The following is a 6,259-nucleotide window of genomic DNA, read 5'->3' on the forward strand; positions in this document are numbered from 1 at the left end:
ATTTCTTGCCTTCTGCTAGCTTTTGAATGTGTTTGCTCTTGCTTTTCTAGTTCTTTTAATTGTGATGTTAGGGTGTCAATTTTGGATCTTTCCTGCTTTCTCTTGTGGGCATTTAGTGCTATAAATTTCCCTCTACACACTGCTTTGAATGTGTCCCAGAGACTCTGGTACGTTGTGTCTTTGTTCTCGTTGGTTTTAAAGAACATCTTTATTTCTGCCTTCATTTCATTATGTACCCAGTAGTCATTCAGGAGCAGGATGTTCAGTTTCCATGTAGTTGAGTGGTTTTGAGTGAGTTTCTTAATCCTGAGTTCTAGTTTGATTGCACTGTGGTCTGAGAGACAGTTTGTTATAATTTCTGTTCTTTTACATTTGCTGAGGAGAGCTTTACTTCCAACTATGTGGTCAATTTTGGAGTAAGTGCAATGTGGTGCTGAAAAAAATGTATATTCTGTTGATTTGGGGTGGAGAGTTCTGTAGATGTCTATTAGGTCTGCTTGGTGCAGAAGTGAGTTCAATTCCTGGGTATCCTTGCTAACTTTCTGTCTCGTTGATCTGTCTAATGTTGACAGTGGGGTGTTAAAGTCTCCCATTATTATTGTGTGGGAGTCTAAGTCTCTTTGTAGGTCACTAAGGACTTGCCTTATTTATCTGGGTGCTCCTGTATTGGGTGCATATATATTTAGGATAGTTAGCTCTTCTTGTTGAATTGATCCTTTTACCATTATGTAATGGCCTTCTTTGTCTCTTTTGATCTTTGTTGGTTTAAAGTCTATTTTATCAGAGACTAGGATTGCAACCCCTGCCTTTTTTTGTTTTCCATTTGCTTGGTAGATCTTCCTCCATCCTTTCATTTTGAGCCTATGTGTGTCTCTGCACGTGAGATGGGTTTCCTGAATACAGCACACTGATGGGTCTTGACTCCTTATCCAATTTGCCAGTCTGTGTCTTTTAATTGGAGCATTTAGTCCATTTACATTTAAAGTTAATATTGTTATGTGTGAATCTGATCCTGTCATTATGATATTAGCTGGTTATTTTGCTCGTTAGTTGATGCAGTTTCTTCCTAGCCTTGATGGTCTTTACAATTTGGCAAGATTTTGCAGTGGCTGGTACCGGTTGTTCCTTTCCATGTTTGATACTTCCTTCAGGAGCTCTTTTAGGGCAAGCCTGGTGGTGACAAAATCTCTCAGTTTTGCTTGTCTGTAAAGTATTTTATTTCTCCTTCACTTATGAAGCTTAGTTTGGCGGGATATGAAATTCTGGGTTGAAAATTCTTTTCTTTAAGAATGTTGAATATTGGCCCCCACTCTCTTCTGGCTTGTAGAGTTTCTGCCGAGAGATCCGCTGTTATTCTGGTGGGCTTCCCTTTGTGGGTAACCCGACCTTTCTCTCTGGCTGCTCTTAACATTTTTTCCTTCATTTCAACTTTGGTGAATCTGACAATTATGTGTCTTGGAGTTGCTCTTCTCGAGGAGTATCTTTGTGGCGTTCTCTGTATTTCCTGAATCTGAATGTTGGCCTGCCTTGCTAGATTGGGGAAGTTCTCCTGGATAATATCCTGCAGAATGTTTTCCAACTTGGTTCTATTCTCCCCGTCACTTTCAGATACACCAATCAGACGTAGATTTGGTCTTTTCACATAGTCCCATATTTCTTGGAGGCTTTGTTCGTTTCTTTTTATTCTTTTTTCTCTAGACTACCCTTCTCACTTCATTTCATTCATTTCATCTTCCATTGGTGATACCCTTTCTTCCAGTTGATTGCATTGGCTCCTGAGGCTTCTGCCTTCTTCACGTAGTTCTTGAGCCTTGGCTTTCAGCTCCATCAGCTCCTTTAAGCACTTCTCTGTATTGGTTATTCTAGTTATACATTCGTCTAATTCTTTTTCAAAGTTTTAAACTTCTTTGCCTTTGGCTTGAATTTTCTCCTGTAGCTCGGAGTAGTTTGATCGTCTGAAGCCTTCTTCTCTCAACTCGTCAAAGTCATTCTCCGTCCAGCATTGTTCCGTTGCTGGTGAGGAGCTGCACTCCTTTGGAGGAGGAGAGGTGCTCTGCTTTTTAGAGTTTCCAGTTTTTCTGCTCTGTTTTTCCCCCATCTTTGTGGTTTTGTCAACTTTTGGTCTTTGATGATGGTGATGTACAGATGGGTTTTTGGTGTAGATGTCCTTTCTGTTTGTTAGTTTTCCTTCTAACAGACAGGACCCTCAGCTGCAGGTCTGTTGGAGTTTGCTAGAGGTCCACTCCAGACCCTGTTTGCCTGGGTGTCAGCAGTGGTGGCTGCAGTACAGCGGATTTTTGTGAACCACGAATGCTGCTGCCTGATTGTTCCTCTGGAAATTTTGTCTCAGAGGAGTACCCAGCCGAATGAGGTGTCAGTCTGCCCCTACTGGGGGGTGCCTCCCAGTTAGGCTGCTCGGGGGTCAGGGACCCACTTGAGGAGGCAGTCTACCTGTTCTCAGATCTCCAGCTGCATGCTGGGAGAACCACTACTCTCTTCAAAGCTGTCAGACAGGGACATTTAAGTCTGCAGAGGTTACTGCTGTCTTTTTGTCTGTGCCCTGCCCCCAGAGATGGAGCCTACAGAGACAGGCAGGCCTCCTTGAGCTGTGGTAGGCTCCATCCAGTTCGAGCTTCCTGGCTGCTTTGTTTACCTAATCAAGCCTGGGCAATGGCGGGCGCCCCTCCCCAGCCTCGCTGTGGCCTTGCAGTTTAATCTCAGACTGCTGTGCTAGCAATCAGCGAGACTCCATGGGCGTAGGACCCTCCAAGCCAGATGTGGGATATAATCTCTTGGTGTGCCGTTTTTTAAGCCCATTGGAAAAGTGCAGTATTAGGGTGGGAGTGACCCGATTTTCCAGGTGCTGTCTGTCACCCCTTTCTTTGACTAGGAAACGGAACTCCCTGACCCCTTGTGCTTCCCAAGTGAGGCAATGCCTTGCCCTGCTTCGGCTCGCGCACGGTACACTGCACCCGCTGTCCTGCGCCCACTCTCTGGCACTCCCTAGTGAGATGAACCTGGTACCTCAGATGGAAATGGAGAAATCACCCGTCTTCTGCGTTGCTCAGGCTGGGAGCTGTAGACCGGAGCTGTTCCTGTTCGGCCATCTTCACTCTGCCCCCTTAAAATTTGTTTTTACTGTCTTTTTGTAGTGATGTGGGTCTCCTTATGTTGCCCAGACTGGTCTTGAACTCCTGGGTGCAAGCTATCCTCCTGCCTCAGCCTCCCAGAGGTTGGGATTACAGGCATGAGCCACCACACCCAGCCCAAGGTAACTTCTTATGTAATAACAGGAGGTCACAAAATTCTAGTTATGCTGAATGTGAATTTTTACTTAGAAATGACATGGGAACTTACCTAACACTAGTTATGTTTAATTAGGTTTTTTGGCGACCTGTTTTTAGGGTTGGAGACCAGTTTCCTCAAATGAGGGTAAAGATTCTCCTGGCAGCGCTCTGGCACAGAGATTTGTGTGAGTGTGTGAGTGCCAGTGGAGTTGGGGGCAGTGCTGGTAAACTTGGGAGAACTGAAGTGAGGCAGAAATCTGGTATGATTTTGAAGTTTTTATCTAAAATATTCCTATCAGTTTGAAATTTTCTGACTTAAGTGAGTTGTCATTAAAAAAGCAAATACATTTGGGAGGGTAAAATTCATCAGTCATTTGTACCTCACTGCAGATAATTTGAACAGATAATGACATTGCCCAACATGTGGCTAAAATATGGTGGAATGGGACTCTTGGGGAAGACAGGCTCGGAACAGGCAAGGGGGGATGGGTGCCTGGGAAGGGCCTTGCGGTTGATTCGGGGACCCAGACAGCAAGTTGAACATGAAGGGAACTGAGAACTCAGGGACTTTATTCCAAAATACATGTAAAAAGAGAATAGGAGAAGAGAACAGATTTTAAAAAAATGCAACCATTGAAGTACAGAGGGAGAAAAGAAAGAAAAGAAAATGTTTGAAGCTAAAGATCATCATCTCCTATCCTGAAATTTGTCCTGGGGCCCTGTCATGGTTATATTTAGAATGCTGCTGAGATTCTTCTTGGTGCCCTTTTTGGCATATTCTCAAAAGTGTCAACTCTGATGCTTGCCTTACCGTGTGTGTATGAAGAAGAGTTCACTTCAGCTGTGATACCTGGGGCACAGTATGTGAAGTGTGTCCACACGTTGGAGTTGTCACTCTGACGCAGTGAAAGTCCTAGCTGAACCTTGTGTCCTTCTGTGCCTCCTCATCTTAGCAGTGTAGTCATATTCTGTCTGGCATGGTAATCACTCTATGTTCCTTCTTCCTCCCAGATTGTAGGCAAACTAGTGGTTGGGGCCCTGTCTCATCCAGTTTGGTGCTTCCTGGTGAATGTATGGGTATCATCTTGATATAAATATTTGTAGAATTGTGTTGACTATGGAAAACCATGTTTAGTATTTTGTTGTAGCATTGAGCCAATATGGCTTTCTTGAAAGAGCCAGGTTTTAGAACTATCCAGTATTTGTCTAAGGTATACATTTATTACATTTTAATCCTTAATGGGCATGCTTGCCTGAAGTGTACATGAGGTGAGGGTGAAGTATTGACTTTGTGGGGCCTAGTTAGGAAAATGAGATAAAATTGGAAGAAGAATAAGAGGGCGGAATAGCCCTTACCATGACATCGCCCCTAGAAAGTGGAATTAGAATAGGTATAAAAGAGAGGAGAGAGAAAGGATATGTGAGAGACAGAGGAGGAAAGTGGAGAAAAAGATGTAGGTAATGAGTGGAAAGTGATAGAAGATGAAATATGTAAATGAAGGACAGGGTAGAAATGTTATCAGAACAGTCAGAATATAAAATCCAAGACTGTCCCAATTAATGGATATGCCATTGATTTTATTTAATATTGTGTTCCTTTGGGTTTTTTGGTTACAGGGAGTTGAGATGTAAACTAGATTTAAAAAATCTTATTTTAAGGATATACATGTCTTGAACAAAGATAGAAAAGCCAAGGAACCAGGTGACTCCAGTGGCCATCACTGGCCAGACCACTCAGGTTCCCCAGTCCAAAATCTGAAGGGAGCCAGTCTGACTGGCTTTGCTAATCATGACCCTCTGATTGGACAGAGTTTTGTGGGCTGGGCCCGCCGGTCCTTGCTTGTGTCAGTCCCCCATATGGTGTTCATCCTTGTGCAAAGAAGAGCCTGGGGCAGCTTTCTTGAGTAAGCAAGGGATCATTGTACATGTGAACAGTGCTGTGGCTGAAATGACCAATTTAATATGAATGATAAGCTGGGGTGCAGGCTCATGCCTGTACTCGTAGCTACTTAGGAGGCTGAGGCAAGAGGATTGCTTGAGCATAGGAATTTGAGACGAACTTGGGCAACATGGCGAGATCTCATTAAAAAAAAAAAAAACCATAACAAGGAAAAAAAATAATAATTTAAAAGGAAAAGAAAACCCTCAATCATATTTACAGACAATCCACAGGCTTTAAGGAAGATCCAAGCCTGTAATATGATAACAAGGAAAGCATTTGATATACTTGATAAAAAATGTTTTACTCTTATTGCTTCTCTGTGAGAATCCTTGTATTGGTCAATTTGGGCTTCCCTAATGAAATATCGCATACTAGGGGGCATATGAACAACAAAAATTCATTTCTCCCTCTTTTGGATGCTGAGTCTAGGAGCAAGATGCTGGCCAATTTGGTGTCTGGTGAGGCCCCCTTCCTGGTTCATGGATGGTGCCTTCTCACTGTAACCCCACAAGGGGGTGGGATGAGGGAGCTCTCTGAGGTCTCTTAGTCATGAGGGCGGAGTCTAATTGCTACCAAAGGCCCCACCTCCTATTACAGTACCCCTTATACCAAATGCTTGGGACCAGAAATGTTTCTGATTTTGAAATATTTGCATTATACATATTTACCCTTTGAGTACCCTAAATTTGAAAATCAGAAATCTCGAAATGCTCCAATGAACATTTCCTTTGGGCGTCATGTTAGCCCTCAAAAATTGCAGATTTTGGAGCATTTCAGATTTCAGATTTTCAGATTTGGGTGGCTTGGCCTGTTCCATCACACTGGGGGTTAGAATTTCAACCTATGAATTTTGGGGGAGGCATGCAAACCTTCTGTCTATAGCACCTCTATATTATTTTATAAATTCACCTTTGACTTGTTTCAGATTTTTCTCAGTGCTTTAAATCTTGCACCATATGCTCTGGGTGATTTTTCAACTTTTAAATGGGCCCTCTTCTCTTGAAAATAAATGGGAAATAGATTCTTGGAA

This window comes from Nomascus leucogenys, chromosome 7b (genome assembly GCF_006542625.1).
Source record: "Nomascus leucogenys isolate Asia chromosome 7b, Asia_NLE_v1, whole genome shotgun sequence".
Taxonomy (NCBI): domain Eukaryota; kingdom Metazoa; phylum Chordata; class Mammalia; order Primates; family Hylobatidae; genus Nomascus; species Nomascus leucogenys.